Source organism: Ammospiza nelsoni, chromosome 7, assembly GCF_027579445.1.
Source record: "Ammospiza nelsoni isolate bAmmNel1 chromosome 7, bAmmNel1.pri, whole genome shotgun sequence".
Taxonomy (NCBI): Eukaryota; Metazoa; Chordata; class Aves; order Passeriformes; family Passerellidae; genus Ammospiza; species Ammospiza nelsoni.
The window spans coordinates 2,783,361-2,808,405 of NC_080639.1; the positions used below are offsets into that span (position 1 = coordinate 2,783,361).

Below are 25,045 nucleotides of genomic sequence, written 5' to 3' on the forward strand. Positions count from 1 at the left end.
AAGAGGATGAAAGCAAGAAATCCCTAAAAGCAGCAGGATCAGATGAATCCCAACAATGGGATTTCTCCTCCATGGCAGCACACACGCCCACGTGGAGCCTGGCTAAATATTGATCCTGGATTTCTTGGTCTCTGTGCACATGAAAGGCTACAAAAAAAATCCCCACCAAACCAGTACAAACTATTCCAGCAAACCACAAAGCAAAAATATTCGCTGGAAAGAAGCCAAGCACTGAGGTGAGGATGTAAAACTCACTGATCTGGGGTTTTTTTTAAAATAATTTTTTACTCAGTCCCAGTTCAGCTTAGCACCTCTGACCCCTCCATTTCTAAAAGGGGGGGGAAGAAATGTTTTTGCATTTTCAGCCAAAGTCCACATGAAAAAATAATAACTATTAAAAAAACCCAAACAAATCCAACCCCCCACATCCCACCCCTTGGGATGTCTGCTCTCCCCAAGGCCACCCCGTTTCCACACAAAACCGAGGAGTGCTGACAGCAGGGAGGGATGGCGAAAGGGGGGAGCCCTGAGGATTTTTCCCAGGGATCCTTGGAAACTTGGAAGTGCTGGGACCACCCAGGCACCGTTTCTGGGATGGCAAATGCATCCCGCCCCGTGCAGGGTGACAGCAAAGAGAGGTCGGTGTCACCTCAGCACGGAGATCTTGGCTGGGGGAGCTGCATCCCACACAAACCTGGGAGAGCAGGGAGGACCCACGTGCAGCTGCAAGCTCAGGACAGGGATAAATCCTCTGCTTCCTGCTCTTGGAAAGTGCAGTGACAAAGGGACCTGGATCAGGCTCGGGCAGAAAGATAAAAGCTGAGATCAGGGCGATGTGAAAGTAACTCCCCAGCCCTGGGGGGATTTAAAACCTGCTTGGATGGGGTGCTTGGGGACAGAAATTATTGGGGGAATGGATGGACTCTGCTTTTAGAGGGCTTGTCCAGCCTGCAGGACTCTGTGATGCTTCAGGCAGACAAAAGCTGCCACAGCAGCAGATGGATGGCTGGGAAATGATGGGAAGCAAAAGGAGAGGCCAGTCCCAGCAGGACACAGCCCCATCTTTGTCACTGAGACACGTCCTCTTTGCTTTACATTAAAAGTCACACATTTATGTCTCATCTTTAAACCTTCCTCCCACTTGCAGCACCAAAGCTGGGCAGAAGCTGCTTACCTAAACCACAAAAAGAAGCAAACACCTCAGACTGAGGAACTGTGGCTGGAAGCCCTGCAAGTGTCCCGGGCCAGGTTGTATTTTGGGGCTTGGAGGAACCTGGGATGGTGGAAGATGTGAGATGGGGTGATCTTCAACCACCCTGCCAACCCTTCCATTCCATGATTCCATTGTTGCCAGCGTCCTGCCCGTGTTTTAAGGGAATAATTCCAGGTTTTTCAGCTGCACCTTGATGCTCTTTCTGGTCTCGGTGCCATTCCCCTCTCGGTGCCTTTGTAGTCCCAGGATTTGTCTGGAGCTTGGTAAAGTGCACTCAGCCCTTTTATGATTTCCTGTCCTGTTTCGGAGCCCTGCACTGTAAGACTTTAGTTGCCTCCTAAATCTTTTTCCAGAACTCTCCTGTCATTTTAAATATGGGCCAGCATTTTGTTAGCTTCAAGACTTTGAAATAATATCAAAGTAAACCTCAAAGGAAAATAAGGCAGTAAAGGGGAAGGTTGGGGCTTAATTCATATTTAAATAAAGACCCTTCACTTCAGCTTGGGTTACTGTGTAAAATGACTGGGAGCAAATGGAGCTTTTAAAGGCCTTATTCCCCCTCAGGGGTCTGTTTTAAAATGATCAGGGAGCCTACCAGGCCCAGGAATGAAATTGCCTTCCCAGGAAAATTCCCTACCACTGGGAAGAAAAATCCTTGAAGCTCTCCAGAAGCAAGGTGGACATTTTTCCTCCCTTCCCTCCCCTCCCGAGCTGTGACCCAGAGCAATGTTTGGGAATGTTGGGAAGGCAGACAGGATCCCTGTCAAAGCCTTTGGAGAAGGAGATGAGGAGCTCAGGATTGATTTGTGCGTCAAAACACGGATTTTTCTCTCATTTTCTTTTCATTTTCTGGGGTTAACCACACATAGTAACAGGAGACACTGCCCTTTCTTTCCCCTTCCCAAAACGCTGGTTTTCAGGGGAGAGAGGAGGAGCTGAGGGCTGATTTCCAGCAAGACCCAGCACCTGACAGGGATTTGCCCAAGTGTCAGAATTCCAAGTGTCAGAATGCCCAGCCCAGGTACCTCCACAAGAGCAGGCAAGCTCTGCTGGGCTTTATCCGGGGATCTCCTCTGAAATTCCCCTCTAAGCTCCACATCCTGCTGCAGCACAGAGCTGATGGATTTCTCCTTCCACGTCCCCTCTGCCTTTATTCCTTGTTTCCTACTGCAGCCCCAGGAGCAGTGGGCGGCAGGGATGGCTTCTGCTAACGCCAGCAAACTCCAGATCTGCCAAAAACCCCGAACAAAGGCTGTGAGAAAAATATTTCTGCAGGAAGCACTGGCTGAAACATGATTCATTTCTCTGAGATAAGTCATATTTCCCCCGGCCAACACTTACAAAAGGCTTCTCCTCCCTCATCCCTGCTCTGGCCTGGGTGATGGATACGGCCCCAGCATGTGCTTCCAGTTGAGGGCTGTGGAATTGCTCCATCCAAAAGCAGATTGTGGCTGGGGATGTGCCACCGATGCCTTCTCCCTGCTCTGGAAGGGAACTGACCCCATTCCCAAAGGGAACTGTCCCCATTCCCGACGGGGACTGTTCCCATTGCCGGCCTCACGCCACCACTTCCAGCATCATTGTTTTCCAGCCGGGTGTGACATCCCTGCCAGCTCTCTGTGGCTTTGTCACCAGCCCCTGCACACAATGGGCTCCGCGGGTCGTTTGCAGTTCATCACGTCTTTGGAGCTGTCCATGGCAAAAAAAAAAAAAACCATTCCTGCTTCCTACATGGCTGGGAGAGCCGTAATGGAATTTCCTAACATCCCTCACGGCAGAAAGCCTCGTTAGAGAGGGGCCCTGCCAGGCCGTGGCTTGCTTTCCCAAATTAGTGATGGGGTGGGAGCTGGGCCAGGGACCAGCTGGCATGGCCTGGACAGCAGATCGTGGTGGGACATGTCCATCCCAGCATCAGGCAGGGGTGAGGGACACAAAATGCTGGGCAGGGACCTCCGTGGCCACAGAAGAAATAATGGAAATATTTGGGTTGGAAGCAACCTGAGAGGTCATCCAGCGCCACCAATGCCATGGGCAGGGACACCTTCCACTGTCCCAGGCTGCTCCAAGCCACATCCAACCTGGCCTTGGGCACTGCCAGGGGTCCAGGGGCAGCCACAGAGACATTCCTGGGACACCACAGCAGTGCCAAAGCTGGCAGGGTCCCCCCTTGGGGCTGGACATGGGGACAGGGTCAGCCACACCCAGGGTCAGACACAGCCAGGCCTCCCTTTAGATCCACCCAAGGTGGTCTCCTGGTTCCTGGTGGCATCCCAAGCCCCTCATGTGGGATTCTGTCCGTTGGTTTTTATTTCTCCTTTTTCTTTTTTTTTGCCCTGGGGTGGAGGAAGTCAGAGGAGCTGGCTGGAGCATGAACGTGTTCCCATGAGTTCCTGCCTGGGTCACTGTCCCTGCAGGCAGCCTCGTCACCAGCAGGGACATCCAAGCGTGCCACCAGCACCTCTGGGGACACTGGAGCAGCTGGTGCTCCATGGGCTCCTCTTGGGGGGCTTGTGCTTCATTTTCCAGTTGCCACCACAGAACACCCTGGTCTGAGGACACAGAGCTGCTTGGGCAACCTGGACCAGGTAAAAGCCAGCAGAGGAGTTAATCTCCACCAAATCTTGGGCCCCAGCCTTCCCACATGAGGGCTGAGGTGAGGTTTGTCCCTCCTGGAGTCACAGCACAATAAAAAGAAAAGGAAGCAGGAGTGGGAAGGAAGAGAGAGGTGCAGAGGAAGAAGAGGATTAGGGTGAAGTACAGACAGGAGGGAAGGCAAAGGCCTGCCCCTTGCAGAGCACACATGCAGAGCTCCTCCAGGCCCTCCTGAGTCATTTCCCATGGATCCATATGTCAGGTGAGCATTTCATCCCTGCTCAACTCTGCTGCTCTGCACGGGCACTTCAGCAGTGCCTTGCTAAGCCCATGTTTGTTAGCACTGCTCTAAAATAGAATTACATAAAAATTCAACATCTTTGTGGCAAACACTGCAGGAGCACCGTGCTGGTGAGAAGGGATTTTGTGTTGTGAGAAGCTGCTCTTTCCTGCCAGAATTTTGGTTGTTTGTTTTTTTTTTTTTTTTTTTTTTTTCACAGAATCACAGCAGAGTTTGGGTGGGAAGGGACATCGAAGCTCACTGAGTTCCACCCCCTGCCATGGTCAGGGACACCTTCCGTGGTGACACCTTCCACCTTCCACTATCCCAGGTTGCTCCAAGCCCCATCCAACCTGGTCTGGGACGCTTCCAGGGATGGTACAACCATCCTGGCCAGACTCCCCAGCATTCCTTAAAATGTCCATCAGACCCACAGGGCTTTCACTCCCCACGCTCCACAAGGGTCTGGGATGAGCAGGACAAGAAGGCAGAAGCTCAGACCTGAGGGGTGGCTGCAGGACACAGCCCAGCCCTGTCAGGGGTGGGATGGGCACGTCCAGCCAGCTCTGGCACGGCTCTGTGGCCTCTCACTGTGGCATGTTTGAACAGCCAGACCCTTTCCCCTTCATCAGTGTTGGGGCTGGGGAGAGCCAAAGGTCAGGCTGGGAGCTGATTTCACTTCTAAACAAAACTCCTCCTCCTCCTCCTCATAAATTTTCATTTGGTACCACCAAGATAGCTCCTTCCCTATTCTACTTTAACAAGATGGCTATTTCATTCCCCAAAACCAGTTCCTTCTTGCCCCGAGTCCCAAGATTTTGGGGAATTTTGGCCAGGATCCTGCCCCATGCCTCAACTTACCAGTGCAGGAGAAATAAAGGTGGCAGAGAGGTGAAACCTGACAGTTTTTTCCTGGTTTTAATGGCTCTGCCATTTGTGTTCCCATGGGATCAGGGCCCTGTTTGACGTGCAAGGGGCTGGAAAGAGCAAAACCAAACCCCACTGTCTGAAACACGTGTGCTTGCTTTGCTTTGGAGAGAAAACAAGGGAAAAAGAGCAGGAGATGGAGCTGGCTTCCAGACTGCCTGCACTCGTTCATGCCCCAGAAAAGAGCAACTCAAACTGCCCAGGACAAAGTGCAAAGCATCATCTGTGCTTCTCCTGGTGCTGGACCCCTCTGTTTCTGTGCATTTCTCTGAGACCACCAAAAAGTTCAGCCCTGATATTGTTTTTTCTGGTCCTGAAATCTCTGACAGAACTTTTCCAGCAGTGGTTCTCAGGGCTCTGCCCTCCTCTTTCCAGGGAAGTTTCAGAGCTCAGCTGGCGTGGGGAAAGAATTTGGTGATTTAGATAACCTCAGAACTGTTTGTTAAGAGATTTGGCTGCTCAAATCCAGCCAGGGGGTGATTTCTGAGCTGTGAGGTTCATGTTCAAGTTCAGCTTGGACAGGGTTTGGAGCACCCTGGGATGGTGGAAGGTGTCCCTGCCCATGGCAGGGGTGGAATGAGATGGGCTTTGAGATCCCTTCCAAGCACCCCCAAACCACTCTGATTTTCCTGCATCACCTTGACAAGGGAATAAATTGCTGCGTTGTCTCTGCTCTGCCAGCCCTCCTGGATTGCTGTCAAGGAAACTTTCCCCCCTCACTGGGTCATCTCCAGCTCCCTGTCCCAGCCCAGCCTGCAGGACAGTGCCTGGGGGCTGGTGCCATCGTGTGGATACAGCTGCAATCAGGAGGAGGAGGAGGCAGAACTGGGGAAAACGACAGATCTGGCATTGTCCATGTCTGGATCTAAACCAGGTTCCCTCCCAGAGATACCAGTGGGTTTAGGTGCTGCTTCCTCAAGCAGGTGAATAAATAAATCAGCAGAAGGATGCACCACTCTCTTGGTTTGGAAAGACAGGAGTCTGCTAAGGAGGGCAGGAGCCTCCCCTGAAATGGAGAATGTAAACCCTCCCCACCCCTCCCAATTGCTATAAGTCTTAAATTAAGGGGCTCTCAGGCAAAAATATGGGAGCAGAAATAACAGTTCTTTACTAGGAAAAAAAAAGGATAAAATAAACAATAAACAATGCAGTGCACTAGAACAACAGTGACAGAGTCAGAACCCAGCCTGACACCCTGTGGGTCAGGCTGTTGGTGGCAGTCCCATTGGAAATGTGGCTGCAGCCCTCCTGCAGTGTCAGGGGTGGTTCTGTTGGAGCAGGGGGATCTGTAGAGAAGGATCTATTCTTCCTCTGAAGATCCAGTGGAAGGAGAGGCAGCTGCTGTTCCTCTGGGGAATCCCGTGGAGAAAGCCGTGCTGGTGTCCCAAACACCTCTGGATTATATCTGGGTAGCAATGCTTGGCTCCTCCCTCTGGGCTCACATCTCCCAGTGGGATGTTCTAGTTCTTATCAGCCATGCAGTGACATTCAATAGTCTGTTATCAGCAATGTCCCCTCCCCAGGGAGGTGTGAATGTGGTCACTCAGAGAGAGAGATAAAGAAACTGCCCACTTGACAAAGGTAATCTGCCATACAGATGGGAATGGAAAACATCTTGCATTGCAATCTTCAACAACCACCTGCCCCACTTGCACCTACAGCATCTCCTGGTGCCACGGCAGATCCCAGAGGGAGTTTTCCCTAAGGAAAGCAGCGGTGGTTGAGATTTAGATCCCTGCCAAAGGCCCCAAAGCTGAAACCACTGCACCTTACTCTGCTTTCCTGCTGGAAACAGAGCTGGAGCACAAGTCCTGCCTGTGTCATCCCCTCCAGGATCTCCAGGACTGTCTGGTGAAGCAGCACAAACACACTCCTGGGCCTGGAGGAGGATCAGGCTGTGGATTTTGGCCCCTGGCAGAGGGTGTGTGCTGCACTCTGGGCTCACATCCTGCCCTGGAAGTCACACAGTCCCCAGCCTCCAACTCTTGCAAAACTGAGGAGCAATCCCAGCCCAGGATAAAAATAAAGGGTCCACAGGGCCCTACCACTCTGGGGTCAGCTGACACAGTGGATGTGCATCCAGCCTCCTTCTTGTCATTTTTCCACTGCTTTTTACAGCCTGGAGCTGAAGCTGAGCCAAATGACAAGCGGGGGGGGGGGGGGGAGAGCAGATCAGGAGCCTGGGGTTTCCTTTAAGTGGTCAAAATCCCCAACCAAGCCCTGCTGGCTGGGATGTTCCCATTATCCTGCAGAGTGGAGCACTGAGCCGCAGTGAGCTCCTTCCCAAACCTGTGATGGAGAGCAGCCTGCCCCGACTCCTTGGGACACATGGATGTGGGGATGAGCTTGGAGCCACAGGGAGGGCAGGGATTCCCTGAGGGCCCTGTCCAGGCCCTGCCCTGCCTCCCTCCCTCCCACCCCTGCACTCCAGGCTTATCCAGCCCTGTCATGTTGTTGGCTCCCCCTGCAAATTCCCACTGCCAAGGTGTTTGCAGAGCGATTTCCCCTCCAAGTCCTGCTGGCTCTGCCAGGATGGCTCTGGAAGGGGCACAAAGGATGCACCAGGGCTCAGCCACCAGCCCTCAGTGGCTCTGTGCTGGCTGTCACGGGGCTGGAGCAGCTGCAGGTGCAGGTGGGATCTCCTGGATCTCCTGTGGATCCATCAGAGCATCTCCAGCACATCAGGGCATTCCCAGCGAGCTGCTGCCCCATCCCAGCCAGGTTTAGCAGCACCTGCATCCAAAATCCATGAAGGACCCAGCCCCACGGTGCTGTTTCAGATTAAATGGTTCCTTCCCATTGTTATTTGGGAAATGCAGGAATTTTTCCCATCTGTCTTTGACCTATAAAAAGAACATCCCTCAGAACCGAGAGGTTATTGCCAGCAAGGACGTGTTTTCATTTCTGGCCTTTAAGCACATTTCATGGCTTGCCAAGACGTTTTAGGAGGCTAAAACTCAAGGCTTCAACTCAGCAGAGTGCTTCCAGAGAGGATTTAGGTGCACACTTGTGTCTGAGCACGTTACAGGCTGCTGGACTGCCCAAACTGGTGCCAAAAATCATCTTCATTAACTCCTCGACTCTCTGATTCTGTCCTTGGCTTTATTCACCTGCAGGTGTAATTTGGTTTGCAGATGTGCAATCCCTGGATTGCAGGGAGCAGCTCTTTATTTGGTGAATGATTCATGGGGATTCAGGAAGATGTGAAAAGCCTGGGGCAAGAAGAAATGGGTGATGCTTTCTTGAAAGGATGATTTTAAAATCACAACTGCAGAAATTTCATGGAGTGTTTAGCAACAGCAAAAATAGGAAGAAAAACTAAGAATGCATAGTTGAAGTGCCTGTAAGTGAAAATTCTGATTTAAAAAGAAATTTTACAATATAAACCACTGTTCAAGTTAAATATTTAATTCAGGCTGGCTGAAATATCTCTTTACAAGTAATGTCTCTTCTTTCTCTCCTTTTCTTTTTTTTTTCTTCCTTATTTTTCAGTTTTGGTTTGTCAGAACCATCATTTCATCATTTTTCCATCATTTAATTTTTCACCCCAAATCCTTATTTCAAGTTTTTGGAGCTTTGCTGCTAGGAAAGTCAAGGCTTGTGTATCCAGGTACACCCTGAGAACTGAAAACAGAGCTGGATAAATGAAGAGGGAACACAAAATCCCGACTCTCAGGTTTGTCTTTAAGACCTTGCCAGTCATCCAGGAGGAATCCAAGATACCACAGCTATCAAAAGACACGGGATCTGTGCTCTGCTTCCAGGAAAGACACATTTCATCATCACAAGGAAATATACCAGATGACAACCAGCCCCCTCCAAGCTTCCAGCATTCCTACCTGCGCTGCTAAATCCCAAAATCCAGCCTTTCCTGCAGTGTGCCTTTTATCTCAGCAGCATTGCCCTCCAATGCAGATTCCAGAGGAAAGGCAGTGCTGGATTTCACAGGAATCAAACCTAAAGCTTTTAGCTCAGCAAGGCAAGGGTCAAACAAATTTATTTGGTGAACCTCCCCTGTCAGATCTGTCTCATTTCCTCTCTCCTGGAAGTGCTCAAGGCCAGGTTGGATGAGGCTTGGAGCAACCTGGACCAGTGGAAGGTGTCCCTGCCCACCTGAGCTGAGCTTCAGGGTCCCTTCCATCCCAAAAAATTTGGGATTCATGGAGCTCCCATCAACAAAGCAACCAGAGCTCTTCCACCCACACTGCTCCTACAGAACAAGGTGACCAACAGAGAGGGGAAAAATGGTCAAAATCACTTCTTCTTTTTTTCTTTTTTTTTTTTATCATTAAAACATTTGTTTAATCCTGAAAGCAATCAAAACCACAGAGGCTTTAATGGGGAGTTGAAAGCAGCAGTGGGGTGGGGTCACCGGGGTGTTTTTTCCCTACTGTCAAACGGTGAAACCATCCCTGTTATTTAACAAGTCAAAAAGCCTGTGAACCAAAGAAAACAAAGCCCCAAACTTCCCGACAGCAGCGACACAATGATGGACACCAGGAAAAGGGCTGCAAGCACAAAACAAACAAACCTCCCCAAAAAGGGCTCCGCCGAACAGAAGGGGAAAAGAGGTTACGAGTAAATTGTGGGAAATGCCGCTAAGAGGGAAGGGATAAAAAGACCAAGAATAAAAAAATAAAGAGGAGGAAAGGGCAGAGGGAGAAAGGGCTGGGACAGGGCCGTGCCAGTCAGGAGGGATTTGGCCGGATGAAATGTGGAAGATACTTTGATTAATTCTAGGAGCCCACCCCAAAGTCATCCTGCAGCTCCCAGAGCGCTCATTATGGAGGGGAGGCGGGCAGTGACTCATGCTGGAAACTTCCCAACTTCCAAAGGGGGGGAAAAAAAAAGAAAAAAAAAAAAAGAGGAAAAAGAGGAATCTCAGTTCTCAAGCAAACACGAAGGTCCCTGGACCCTCGGGAAGGTTGGGGGGACAGCGTGGTGGCAGGGAGGTGGCCTTGGATGGGATAGTTCCCAGGAGGGCTGGCTGGAGATGTCCCCAAGGAGGATGGGAAGGATGGGGGTGACAGCTGTGGGTGCCTCTCCAGGGCTCCTTGTGCCAGCCCTGGAGGCAGGGATCTGCCTTCCCAGCAGAGATGCCCGTGGGAATGCACCCAAAAAGCTGCTGCCAGCTGGTGGGACACTGAGGCAGGATCACTCTGTGTCCCTGAACCAGCTGAAGGGTCTGGGATGGAGGCCCCCAGCTCTGGGGTGCCTCAGATCAAGGTCTGCTGGATCACAGGGATGAAAACAAAGCCAGAGCCCCAGTGTGGAGTCTCAGGTGAGCCCTGAGACTCAGGGGGTGCTCAGCCAGGAGGAGACACCAGCTCAGAGGTGTTTGCTCAGCCAGGATCAGCTCCAGGAGAACCTCTTGGGATGACAGCGGACAGACTGAGGGGGTCCTTCCTTGCCTGATGTTTACTATCCCATCTCAGCTCCACTCTCCTCTCATTTTCAGCTCTCTGGGCAGCTGACAGCAGCAGGAACTGAGGCCAGAGCGTCAGATTAACAACTCTTCCTTCTGCAGGCTCGTGGCCCCACGCTGGAGCTCGCTCAGCCCCGGAACCAAACAGAACCCGAGGATGTCACAGGCTTGGGACAGAGCTGGGGACAGCAGGGCTCATGCCCTGGAGCCAATTGTGGCTCCATTTTTCTAGTTTCTCTCATTAAGGAGAGAAGAGAATTAGTTGTTGTTTGTTTTTTTTTTTTTTAATTTATTTATATTTTTTTAAATTTATTTTTTAAAGAAAGGAAGGTGCAGGGTGTGACCCCCATCTCCAGCACCCTGGCTCAGCCTGGGCTGTGTCACACAGGCTCACATCTCTCTGGCCCTGAGCAGGAACCCCTCGGTGCCCTTCAGATGGCATCAGTGGTGAATAAAAAGCCACACCCAGTTCCCCTCAGCCTCCCATGGGCTCCATAACCACTAGAGGGGAGTGGAAGGTAAAGAGTTGAGGAGATGGTTGTGTCCTCCTGGGTTGGAAGGTTCCCTAGCTCTGGGTGCCCACCATGCCCAAAATTCACAGCATCCACCCACGTGAGGAGGTTTTCCCCATCACCCCAGGGCACCAGCAGGATGCTGGAGCAACCTTCAGCACAGAGGAGCCACGGAGTGGGATGTGGAAATTGCTGTCCTGATCCTTCAGGCAAGAGCACCACAGGTCCAGGAGAGGATGGGCCTTTCCCCCATGTTGAAGATTGCAATGCAAGATGTTTTCCATTCCCATCTGTATGGCAGATCACCTTTGTCAAGTGGGCAGTTTGCTTTATCTCTCTCTCTGAGTGACCACATTCACACCTCCCTGGGGAGGGGACATTGCTGATAACAGACTATTGAATGTCACTGCATGGCTGATAAGAACTAGAACATCCCATTGGGAGATGTGAGCCCAGAGGGAGGAGCCAAGCATTGCTACCCAGATATAATCCAGAGGTTTGTGAGACACCAGCACGGCTTTCTCCACGGGATTCCCCAGAGGAACAGCAGCTGTCTCTCCTTCCACTGGATCTTCAGAGGAAGAATACATCCTTCTCTACAGATCCCCCTGCTCCAACAGAACCACCCCTGACACTGCAGGAGGGCTGCAGCCACATTTCCAATGGGACTGCCACCAACACCCTGACCCACAGGGTGTCAGGCTGGGTTCTGACTCTGTCACTGTTGTTCTAGTGTACTGCATTGTTTATTTTATCCTTTTTTTTCCCCCTTCCCCTATTAAAGAACTGTTATTTCCTGCTCCCATATTTTTGCCTGAGAGCCCCTTAATTTAAAATGTATAGCAATTGGGAGGGGTGGGGAGGGTTTACATTCTCCATTTCAGGGGAGGCTCCTGCCTTCCTTAGCAGACTCCTGTCTCTCCAAACCAAGGCACCACAACAGGGAAAGGAGCTGGGAGAGGCCATCTTCAGCTTTCCCAGTCCCTCAGCTCACCTTTTCCCAGTGATATCCAATGGCACAGGCACTTCAGAGCTCACTGGGGTCAATCCTGGCTTCCTCAGGGCTTCCATGGTCCCTCATCAGAGGGGACACAAAGTCACAGGGTCACCCAAGAGCTCCTCTGACCATGGGGTTCACCAAGCCAGGTTTTGCCCAGTGTGCTCCTTGTCCTGTTGGCATCACAGAAATAAATCAATAAAAGGGTTCAAATGAACCCTCAATAAAAGGCTTGTGCGGATCAGAGCAAATTTCCATCTCGATTTTCCACAGAGAAAAGGCTGAATTTATTTATTTTCCCCTTCAGTTTGGAAGCCTTTGAGGTGCTTTCTATTTCTGCTCTCCAAATAATTCAGTGTGTGCCTCAGTGTGTCCAAGCCAGCCCAAGCATGAGTCGCCAGGAAAATGCTGGGGATGGTGGAGATGTGCATTATGTGCAGGGAATTTAGTGCCAGGCATCCTGGGACACCAGGAATTTTTCTGTTTTTGCCATTGGGGAAACCTACATTTTACATTTTACATTTTTTTACATTTTTCATTTTACTGCCCTGACTTCCCAGCCCACAGCAAGGCCATTATTAAACATCTACAATATTAAGATATAAACCAAACCAAATTTAACAGTTCCCTTTGCAGAAATGTGGTGGGAAGGCAGAGTTATCCTGTTAATTTGATATTTTCGTGGAAATTGTATTCCTTCTCCCAGGAATACAATTTTTTGTCCACTAGGGATCAGGTCAATATTTTGCTTGTGTCCACCCCTCCCAACCCTTCCCATGCAACAGGGAAAGGGGGGAAAAACCCCTCCAAACCTCTGAGCACCATAAAGATTTTATGATAAACAAACCCCTGGGAGTTTTTGGGAGCCGTGGTGATTAACATTCCTTAATGAGGATGGAGGGGGTGCTCGGGGCTGGGGGAGGGCAGCCCCAGCACCCTCCTGAGGGTCCCACCTTCCCTCCCCACCTAATCCTCCAGTTGCCATCTGGCAGATTTACTGGCCCCACTAACGTGGCCATATCCCACTGATATAATGAGGAATTGCAGCCTGGGCTGTATTTCCTCATGAATTTCACTTCGCCTGCCAGAAAAGTTCAGGGCTGGGTCAGATTTTATATATATTTATGCACATAAAATACATATGTGTATATATAAATATATATATATATTTCTTCTTTCCAGGTGATTTCCACCTTTCCCCATCCAAAGACTCATTCACCCTCATCTTTCCCACCCACCAGGGTTTGTTCTGTGGGTTGAGTTTGGGCTAAAGAAAACATTCCAAGGGCCAAACCCCACTTCCATCCCCTCCAGGGGTGGGATGCTGCCTGGTGCTGCTCTCTGGGGGTGCCACAGCAGCGCTGAGCCTGTCCTCACCCCACTTCCAGCCAGGAAATGCTGATTTAATCAAGCTCAGCTTTGGTATGGAAAGGGGAGCTGGGTGGCTGGGACTTCAAACAGCCCCATCCCTCCTCCCACACCTCCACAGGGTCATGATCAGACAGGGACATGCCCCAGCATCCCAAATCCCTGCTGAGCTCCTCCAGCCTTGCTGCACCCACCCCAAATCCCCAAATCCTCCTTCCCTGGCCGTGGCCAAGCTGCCCTGTGTCGCAGACATCTTTTCGTGAAAAATCCTTCCCTTAGGACTTTTCCTCCTGAGAAGCTGAGAGGCCTCAGGAACAAAATGTAAACATTGATTATCTGCTGCTGTGGAATGCAACAGGTGCATCTGTGATGGGTCTCATGTGGATGTTTGGAATTAATGGCCAATCACAGCCCAGCTGGCTCAGACTCTCTGTCCCAGCCAGAAACCTTTGTTACCATTCCTTCTTATTCTGTTCTTAGCCAGCCTTCTGATGAAATCCTTTCTTCTATTCTTTTAGTATAGTTTTAATGTAATATATATCATAAAATAATAAATCAGCCTTCTACAACATGGAGTCAGATCCTCGTCTCTTCCCTCATCCTGAGACCCCTGTGAACACTGTCACAGCCCTGCTCCAGCCAGAGCTCACCAAGCCCCTTCTCTGAGGACAACAAAGCCTCAAACGTGTTTCCAGGTGAATTTTGTAAGGATTAAAATGTTTCCAGGTGAATTCTGTGATTAATAAAATCTCCTGGCGCGGCTGCTCTTGCAGGGCTCTCTGCTCTTGTTTAGCAGGAGTTCAGGGGGTGCTGGCATTGCCTCTGCTGCCCTGGAGGCTTTGGGATGCCAATTCCAGGCACAGATTGCTGAGGAACAGCCCATCCCCACTGTTTTGGGGTGTCCTTTCCCTGGGTCACCCCATTGCATAGCTGAGAATTCCCATTGTGCATGGAATGCAGCCGGGATCCAGGAGGAAGAGAACCCCATGCACACTAAGGTGGGTCCCATGCAGCTCCTGGGAACAGAGCCCATGGGAAACTTGGGTATAATTAATAAATAATACATTTTGGGTTTCCTCTCCCCTGCTGGGAATGAACCATTCCTGCCTGCTGGAGGGAGGCACCCCTCACCCTGGGGATTTCCACCTTTCCATCAGGAGGGGAAGGGAAGGGACTTGTTGGACTCAAGGCACTCCAGCCCCTCTGTGAGACGACTTTTCTTTAAGCTCTCAGAATCCCAGAACGATTTGGGTTGGAAGGGACCTTAAAACTCATCTCATTCCAACCCTGCCATGGGGCAGGGACACTTTCCACTATCCCAGGCTGCTCCAAGCCTCAACCTGGCCTGGGACATTTCCAGGGATGGGGAAAATAATCCTGCCAGAGCCTTGGCCTTCCCAAACCCCACCCCCCAGGCAGCCACACACCTTCTCACCAGAGGCTGTCTCTCTGAGCTGCCTCTTTCCCACAATTTCAAAGTTTTACGGCCAGCATTCCTCATTTTCCATGCCATTAATCTCCACAGGCCCTGGCTCCGAGCAGGCAGGAAGCCAAAGGCTGCCAGACAGGTTGCAAGCGAAATCCAAGTTGTCTGGAAAAGAAGAAAATCCAGCTAAAAGTTGGGGAAGCCCTTGAGCCTCAAATTGGCTCAGCAGGACAAGGGTGATGCTGCTCAGGTGGGTTTGGTGGCAGCCAGGGCATCCCTTCCCATCCCACTGCACTTTTCCAGCCACCATTGTCTCTTTGAGCTCATGGATTTAATTGTGCCCAAGGGGGGAAAAAACCCCAACACCCAACCCAAAGCAAAACTGAGAGATCATTTTAAGTTTCTTTAGAGAGATGTTGCTCTGGGAGCTGCTTCTGAGCAGTCAGCCAATGCATTTTTCAGAGCGTTTTTGCTGTTTCCTCAACTTGGAAGTTGCTCTGCTGTGAATCCTCAACTCCCCAAAGTCCCAAAGCTGAGGATGACACAGGCAAAAACCTCTTTCAGGCAGGCAAAGGGAGGAGAATAAATCTGTCCTACAGCAGGACAAGGGAGAAGAGCAAAAACTCATTTGGAAGTCTCCAGAAATAAACACCTTTAATCCTCCCACAGGTTGTCCTCGTGGTTCAGTTCTGTGCAGGAGAACCAGAGAATTCCAGAATGGGATTCCCTTCAGTCCCCTCAGGGAAGGCTGAAGTTGGATATTAGGGAAAATTTCTTCCCTGAAAGGGAGGCCAGGCCCTGGCACAGCTGCCCAGGGCAGTGTGGAGTCCCCATTCCTGGAGAGATTTAGAAGCCCTGTGGATGTGGCACCTGGGGACAGGGCTCAGTGGGACTGGCAGTGCTGGGGGATGGTTGAGTACTCTGAGAGGGCTTTTCCAACCACAGTGATTCCATGATAAACTCAAGGCACCGTGATTTCTGACTGAGGGGAGGTTAGGACCTGCCAGGTTTGATGGTTCTGTGTCACTTCCCTGCCTCCAGACAGAATTCCAGCATGGCTGTGCTCCAGGATGGGCTGGCTGAGCAGCCCAGCAGCACGGGCAGGTGAGCCAGGATCCTTGGGAAGGAGAACCTGATCCAGCTGCCTCCCAGAGAGGATTCCAGCCCTGGTGGGATCTGCAGACACTTCCCTGCTGTCTCAGTTTGTAAAGACAGGGGTCTGCTAAGGAAGGCAGGAGCCTCCCCTGAAATGGAGAATGTAAACCCTCCACACCCCTCCCAATTGCTGTAAATTTTAAATTAAGGGGCTCTCAGGCAAAAATATGAGAGCAGAAATAATAGTTCCTTAATAGGGAAGAAGAAAAATAAAAGGATGAAATAAGCAATGCAATACACCAGAACAACAGTGACAGAGTCAGAACCCAGCCTGACACCCTGTGGGTCAGGCTGTTGGTGGCAGTCCCATTGGAAATGTGGCTCAGCCCTCCTGCAGTGTCAGGGGTGGTTCTGTTGGAGCAGGGGGATCTGTAGAGAAGGATGTATGCTTCCTCTGAAGATCCAGTGGAAGGAGAGGCAGCTGCTGTTCCTCTGGGGAATCCCGTGGAGAAAGCCGTGCTGGTGTCCCAAACACCTCTGGATTATATCTGGGTAGCAATGCTTGGCTCCTCCCTCTGGGCTCACATCTCCCAATGGGATGTTCTAGTTCTTATCAGCCATGCAGTGACATTCAATAGTCTGTTATCAGCAATGTCCCCTCCCCAGGGAGGTGTGAATGTGGTCACTCAGAGAGAGAGATAAAGCAAACTGCCCACTTGACAAAGGTGATCTGCCATACAGATGGGAATGGAAAACATCTTGCATTGCAATCTTCAACACCTGCCTGGATTCCTCTTCCTTTCATCTCCCTCCAAGGCTCTCCAAGCAGGGCTGGGAGCAGCCCTGGACCCTCAAGCCCTCAGCCCTGCCTCTCTCTCCTTGTAAAGGGAACAGAGAGGAATTGTTTTGGAATAACAGTACAAATCAAATTTCCCGTGGCAGATAAGGGGGAGAGAGGTGAGATATGAGAAGGCTTTGGATGACAGAGGAATTATCCTGCAGCCCCTGTGGGATAACTCACTCCCAGTCCCACTTGCAGCTCTCACAGGGTCTGGCAGGGCCCAGGGCCCAGCAGGTGAGCCTGGCCAGGGCACTTTGTTATCCCAGCACGGAGCTGCTCCAGCAGCCCCAGGCTGAGCATTCCCTGTGCCCTGAAAGGAAGGGAAGCATCTCAGAGAGTCAGGGGCCATCATCCACCAGCCCAGGGGAGCTGGGCAGCCCTGCCCAGCTTCCAGACAGAGCTGCAGGAAGCTGCTCTGTGCTTTGGGTGTGCAGCTGTTCCACAGCTTCCTCTTCCTCTCCTTCTTCCTCTCCTTCTTCTTCTCCTCCTCCTCCTTCTTCTCCTTCTCCTTCTCCTTCTCCTTCTCCTTCTCCTTCTCCTTCTCCTTCTCCTTCTCCTTCTCCTTCTCCTTCTCCTTCTCCTTCTCCTTCCTCTTCCTCCTCATCCCCACCTGCATCCCCAGTAGTGGACTGGGCACCTGGCTGCAGACATTCCCTAAAAACAGCTAGGAGGCAGGGGGTGCAGCCCCTGCTCCCTTGGCTGGCCCAGTGCTCCCCTGTCCCGTTCACATTCTCTGATAAAATCCTTTCGCCCAGGATTTTCCTCCTGGGAAGCTGAGGAGCCTCAGGGAAAAGGAAAACAATTCTTATCTCATTTGCTTCTCCTGTGCTGTGCTCATGTGGAATGTGTTTGGAGATTGTTCACCCACAGGTGATTGTTCCATCGGGTTCTGCTGTGAGTTGTTTTGGCTCTTTGGCCAGTCAGGGTTGAGACTCTGGAAAAGAGACTCTGGAAAGAGTCAGGAGTTTTCATTGTTATCTTTTAGCATTCAGTAAGTGTCCTTGCTGTATTCTTTAGTATAGTATAGTATAGTATAGTATAGTATAGTATAGTATAGTATAGTATTCTTTAATATAATATAGTATTATAAAGTAATAAATTAGATTTCTGAGAACATGGAGTCAGATGCATCATTCCTGCCTGCCACGAGGGTCCCCCCAAATGGAATACTCCCCAGCCTTGGCAGGGCTCGGGGTGGGGTCAGGATGGGCTCGGCATGGGCTCAGGATGCTCCCAGAGTTTTTCCCCATCTCCACTCCAGGCTCCCTCCCTTGCACAGAGCTCTCTCCCCCTTTCCCAGAGCCCAAAGGATTTAATCCCTTTTGGTCCCGGTTTTCCTCCTGCTGGAGCCCAGCACGGGAGGGTTTGGGAGCAGCCCCTGCCAGCGCTGGGGACCCTCAGCAGTGCTGGGAGCTCCTCCAGGATAAACCAGCTCCAGGATAAATGGGATCCAGGATAAACTGGCTCCTGGATAAACCAGCTCCAGGATAAATTGGCTCCTGGATAAACTGGCCCTGGGTTAAATCAGCTCTGGGATAAACCGGCTCTAGGATAAATGGGCTGCCAGATAAACCAGTTCCTCCTGCATAAACCAGCTCCTGGATAAATCAGCTCCAGGATAAACCAGCTTCAGGGTAAATCGGCTCTTCCTGGATAAATTGGCTCCAGCTGGATAAACCAGCTCCAGATAAATTGGCTCCAGATAAACTGGCTCCAGGATAAACCGGCTCCAGAATAAACCAGCTGCAGATAAATCAACTCCAGGACAAATCAGCTCCTGGATAAATCAGCTCTTCCTGGATAAATCGACTCCAACTGGATAAACCGGCTCCTGGATAAACCAGCTTCAGGATAAACTGGCTCCTGGATAAACCACCTGCAGGATAGACTGCCTCTTCCTGGATAAATCGGCTCCACCTGGATAAACCAGCTCCAGATAAACCGCTCCAGGATAAACCTGCTTCAGGATAAATCAGCTCCAGGACAAACTGTCTCTGGGATAAACCAGCTCCGGGATAAACCGGCTCCGAGATTAACAGACTCCAGGATAAACCAGCTCCAGGAATTCCCGGCGCTCCCCAGCGGCTGAACCCAGCCGGCTCAGAGGTGGCTGCTAATCCCACACTGGCTGCATTATCCACGGGGATTGGGGGAGATTGCAGGAATTGCCCTCTGCTGGTGGGGAAGGAGGGAGTTTTAGTTTTTATTATTTTTTCCCCCCTTTCAAACTCAAACGTGTAATTGAAGAGTGAAATTCTGAAAACTTGCTCAAGGACTCTTTAATCGCCTTTAAAGCTCAGGAATTGCTCCCCATTCCCTTCCTGGTTTAATGGGAAACAGGTTTCTTGTTCCTGCAGGCACTCTGAAGCTGGTGACCATTGGATAATTGTGCCTTGGTACAGCACAAATGCACAATTCTGACTGCACCCTCATCCTTCCAAATACAGTAAATCCCCCCCCTTTTTTTTCCTTTACTTGCAGTGAATTTGCAGTCCCTGGCCATGGCAGGGGGCTGTTACAAGATGGTCCTTTCAAGTCCCTTTTTGTGATTCAGTGAATCTAAACCTTCCCACCGTGGGGCAAGGGAATCAATTAATAAAGAAATAGATGGAAAAGACTCAAAAGGGCCTGTAATAAATCAGATAAAGGGCACCTGTCTGTGGCTAGTGCACACTGATGCTCTGGCTGTGTGGTCCAATCCACACAGGAAATGCTTTCCCTCACTTCTGTGCAGCAGTGAGATTTTGGGGTGGTTTTGTTTCAACCCCAAACGTTTCCTTCTGCTACTGAACCATTTAATTTGCTGTGAACGTGGGCAGAGGTTTGCTTTTCCCTCGTGGCCATCCAGGAGACACCTGGCCGCTCTCTGTGTCCCCCAGCCAGGAATCCTTTCCCTCTCTGAGCTTGGGATTTGCTCCATTCCTGCTGAAGCCTTCCATGAGCACAGCTGCGGGATGGGAGTGACGGCGTTCACAGGGGTCTTGGGATGAGGGAAGAGACGAGGATCTGACTCCATGTTTCAGAAGGCTTGATTTATTATTTTATTATATATATTACATTAAAACTATACTGAAAGAATAGAAGAAAGGATTTCATCAGAAGGCTAGCTAAGAATAGAAAAAGAAGGAATGATAACAAATGCTGGGCTGTGATTGGCCATTAATTAGAAACAAGCACATGAGACCAATCACAGATGCACCTGTTGCATTCCACAGCAGCAGATAATCAATGTTTGCATTTTGTTCCTGGGGCCTCACAGCTTCTCAGGAGGAAAAATCCTAAGGAAAGGATTTCTCATAAAAGATGTCTGTGACAGATGGGAGCACATTACCCATCCTCAGCAGGAGCTGGCTTTGCCAGCTCACAGCCCTGAGTGAGCTTCAGAGAATTCCCTAAGAGATCAACCCAGCCCTAGGAGAAAGTTTCTGCTCCAGAAATTAAGATGATCCAAATCCCATCATAAACCAGGATGTTTTGCTGACACAGAACGAGCTCCTGCCCCCTGGGTGCTCAGGTTGTACACTTAATATTGGAGCCTTTTCCTCCCCCTCCCCCTTTCCTCCCCCTTTTCCTCCCATGCCACAGGCAGGCATCTAAAGCACAAAGCCTTGAAAAAACATTAGTAAAACAAGTGAAATTTATAAAATTAAACTCAGCGGGGGCCCTGGGCAGGGTGTGCCAGTACCAGACAGTGGAAGATGTCCCTGGAATGGCAGGGGTGGGATGAGAGGGGACCTCCTGGATCCTTCCAACCCAAACCACTCCATGATTCCATGAACCAGGCAGAAGCAGCAGGGGATGCTTCTCAGCTGAGAGAATTGGGAGCATCCCAAGTTTTCCCTGTGAGGTCTCCCCACCAACCTGCTGCTGCTCCAGGGAGCCACTGCAAGGAGCCCAGAACTGAAGCGTGGCCTCATCCCCTGTGAGCACAGCGCAACTCCAGGTGACACACACGGAGCAGATGGATTTTGGATGCTTCAGGGGGCTCCAGAGACCAGCAGGAAGTCAATCAGAGGGAAAAGATACAAGAAAAAGGCTGGGAAAGGTGTAAAGCTGGAGCTGCTTCACCTGGAAACCCAATTGGTTTTTTGCAGCACTTGTCAACGTGCACCTGGGAGCCACAAGGAAACTGGGAAACTCCAGGAGCTATTCCATGAACACTCCAACACAGACATGGGTATATTTTGGCCAAAAACCCTCTCTGGCACCAACACCCCCTTCCATGACACATGAAGAACCCAGCAGATGAAACCATCCCATCCCAGCAAAGGAAGGAAAGAAGATGAGCAGCAGAAACCCGGGTGGTACTATAATTAACTTTTTTCTTTTATTTACACCACAAGAATAACAAGTTGTCATAATGTGGTACAAAATACTGGACTCCTAATAAAGTTGAAATTGAAGTCGGTACTGTCAGAGAAAGACACCATTGGCCAGTAAAAAAAAAAAAAAAAAGAGAAAAAAAGAAAAAAAAAAAAAAACCAACAAAAACCCCCCAACAAAATAAAGAGAAAAGCGAAAAATAAAATAAAAACAAAGAAAGAAAAAAAAAAGAGAATGAGGAAAAAATATTCCAACTCCACCAAATTAAAAGAAAGGACCGTCGGAAAGTCGAGCACAAAGAATGCTACCATCACTGAAAGGAGGGTCCAATACAGGAAGAGTGAAATTGTGTCTAAATTACAGCGTAAACCGGTAGCTGCTACCAATGGTGACGTCATACTGAGCATGTATAGGTATAAAGTAGAATATAATATAGTTACAACTTTTTGATACTACATATCTGTAATAAGCTCTCGGGTGAATAATGTTTCAACCCCTTCCCCCCCCCTCCCCGCCCCCAGTTTTATATATATATTATATATATAAGTTTGTCATCCTCATAAATTGGAAAATAGCGCCTCCACTATGGAGCACAGAAAAAGTGTTAATTTATTTTCTTTCAATAGGATACTTTTTTTTTTCTTTTTCATCATCATCAATATCAAAGACAAAGTGAAGATGAGCTGAGAACGAGCCCAACTTCGTGACAATGAAGAAACACGTTTTGCCTTTTGCTGTAAAGTCTCGTTTTTAAACCACAGTGTTGCACAGTACACGACTGCTTAAAGTGAAACCGAGCAAAAATACATCATGTAAAAGTAATTTCTTAAAAAAGTTAACGCAGCTGTGCTGAAGAGTTAACTCTTTAAAGTCCTCCTCATCCATCCGTCCGTCCGTCTGTCCGTCCGGCTCCTCGGAATGAACGACTCTGTGTGTGTTGACACAAGGGTTGCATCCAACCTCCCCACCCAGCCGAGAAATCAAAGCAAAAACACCAACCCAAAGGAAAAGAATAATAACAATAATAATAAGAATGACACAGGCAGTTTACTTGGTGTGTTCGGCGTAGTTTCCCTAAAAACACTGTTTCCACATAAATACAATAAACTCTATTATTGGTAAGTCACAAGTGCTAGATAAACGTCTTAGTTTGTTTTTCTTTTCTTCTTAAAATGAGAAATGTTTTAAGTAGTCCTTTTTGTTTTTTTTATTTATTTACTCTTTTTAACAATAAAAAGCACAATTTCTTCTTATTAAGTTCAGTAAGACTCCAAAAGGAAACAAAAAAAAAAGAATTCCCACTCTCCTTCCTTGGTGTGTAGCTGTGTGGGTGAGTGAGTGTGTGTGACAGCAACATCCCAACCTTTAGTCTCCACAAATGCCACGAGAGCAAAAAAAAAAAAAAACAAACAAAAAACCAATATAAAACCAAAACAAAACAAAAACCAACCCAGAGAAACCCCAAACCACTTCTTTTTTTTTTGTTTTTGTTTCTTTTTCTCGTTATCGTTTTCAAAGCTGCCAAGTTTGGCGTGCAAAATCTGTATACAATATAAAGACATGCCAACCTTACAGACCATGCAACCTCAAGGTGTAGGAAACTTAAAAAAATATATTCATATATATTTATATATATATTTATATATATCAATGCCCGTAAAAGAACATGGGCCCAAAAAAGTTTACAAAAGGAAGAATGGAATGAGTACATGACCGTGACTAATAAAAAAAAAAAGGAATGTTTTGTATCGAAAGTAAAAAAAACAACAAAAAACAAACAAAAAAAAAAAAAAAAAAAAAAAAACCAACCAAAAAACCCCCAATGGTTACTTGTGTACTGCAAACTGGGCCTCACTTCACTGTAAAGAGGATTGACAGATGTTCTTTTTCTTCCCAAGCAGGTACAAAGGATGCCCTGGGCAGCACGGGCCGGGATGTGGGAGCATCCCAGGCTCCCACCCCGCTGGCACGGCCGCACCGTGGCAAAGTCATCTGAAATGAAGAAGCTTTAATGGCTCAAAAAGGTGAAAAATCCCCCTGGAGAGCCTCAAAACGAGGGCTCCCTCCCTCCTCTCCGTGCCTGCGCTGGGCCCGGAGAGCATCCCCGGGGAAGAGCACCCCCAGGGAAGGTCACAGCGTTCCCAGGGAAAAGGGGGATGCTGCAAACAAATCCACAACGCCGGGAGCTTGGAGGAGACGAGCTCTGTCCTCTCGGGAAAAATCTTCCCGTCCCGGCAAAAAGCTGAGGGAAAGGATTGGAAAGGAAGGAGGGAGGAAGGAAGGAAGGAAGGAAGGTGGCATCCCAACAAGCTCCTCGGGATTTTCCAAAGGAACCGGCTCAGCACAGGCAGCCGGCGGCTCCCGGGAGAGCAAAAAGGAAGGAAAAAGCTTTGCCGCGACCGGGAGCAGAAATGTCAAAAACCTTCCAGGGAAGAGCTGACGAGACGAAGGGAGGTGTAAACACAGGCACTGCCCAGGGCACAGGGAGCAAACCCCACGTCAGTCACCAGTGGGATGGATTTGAGATCACAGCAGCAGCGTGGTCAGATGGAAGAAAACCCCAAACCACAACATCCCCAGGAACGCGGTGCTCTCACACGGGAGAATTTTAGGATATGCCGAGGACAGGCCTTGCCACAGGGGCTTTTTGGGGTTTTTTAGGACGTACTTGGGTTTGCACAACTCAAATACTGTAGTGTCTTGGTTCTGAAACTGCACTAGAAATCGAGGAAGGAAACAAAAGCCTCCAGCGTGGGGGTCACGCTCCCGATTCCTCCCGCCAGCGAGTCCTGAACGGAACGAAAGCGGCTGCTTCAAGAACTGGAAAGAAGAGAAGTTACTGGAAGCAACCCCACCAGTCAGTCACCACGGGAGCAAAGGATAAAATAAGGAAGGGTGGTTAAGGAGAAGCTGTGCTGGGGAGAGGGATGTGCTGTCCTACACTGCTGGAGGGAGGCGCGCGGGGAGCGCCGTCTCCGCCAGGACGCTCCACGGCAGCGCTCGCGGCCTCTCCCACCCGGCATTCCCGGGAGGATTCCCTCCTCGGGGTGGGGGGCAAACAAAAAAAGGCCTCCAAAACCTCTCCCAGCATCAGGAAGAAGAAGAAGAACAAGAGAGGAGAAAAAGAGGGAGAGAGGAGGTGGGGAGCTTGCGGGCATGTCCGGCGGAGAGAAAAGGCCGGCGGTCCCGGAGTATCCAAGGAGCCTTCCCGAGGGCAGGCAGCGCCAGGAGCCGCGGGCAGGACAAAGGCATTGCCCACTGAACACTACCAGGCAAGAAAATTCCTTATTTTCTCTACAGAGCTACTACAAGAGAGCTGAGGAAATATACAGTTGGCGGAATCGGTACAACAAAGGAGCCCCTCGCCGTCCCTCATCCTCCTCCTCCTTGGTAAAATGCGCCCTTTCCCAGAAAAAAACAAACTCTGCTGGTCTGCCCACAGTTCCTTACACCTGCAGAAAGCTGCTCACTGTACAAAAGAGTTGAGGAAAAGGAGAGAAAACAATACAGAAAATTAAAAAAATTTAAAAAAAATTTAAAAAAGGAAAGAAAAAAAAGGAAAATCCATGTATTATAAGCAAGAAAAGAGGGAGGAAGAAAGGTTTAGATGCTATTGCCGTTCAGAAAGGAAACCTGCCAAATGGAAAAGAAATGTCAGAGTCACACAAACAAGGCTTCCGGAGGGTTTCGGGAAATATCCATATAAAAATTAACAGCAAATTCAGCGTCTTTGCTATAAAAAACTCTTTTTTTTTTCTCGTGTTTGTTAGAAAAGGATCACAACTAAAAACCTTAAATTAAAATACAAATGTTTAGGGTAGTTGCCCAGTGGCTAAAGTGTTGGCTTTCTGAAACATTTTCCAACCTGTTGCCTGACAAGTCCTCGAGTTTCAACCTAGATCCTTCTCCAAAAGCACCTTTGACATTCCAATTCCCAAATCTGTCCCTAGGGAGCTTCCAATGGCTACTGTTAGAGTATGCATTTATTACATATATTTTCTTTTCTTTTTTCTATAAATGCATCATAAATATTTTTCTCAATAATT

The 25,045-nt window shown here is 49.4% G+C and overlaps 1 pseudogene; it reads right to left on the reverse strand.

Moving 5' to 3' along the window:
* Window positions 1–2,770: 2,770 nt before the first annotated feature.
* Window positions 2,771–24,022, reverse strand: LOC132075445 (uncharacterized; annotated as a pseudogene).
* Window positions 24,023–25,045: the final 1,023 nt, after the last annotated feature.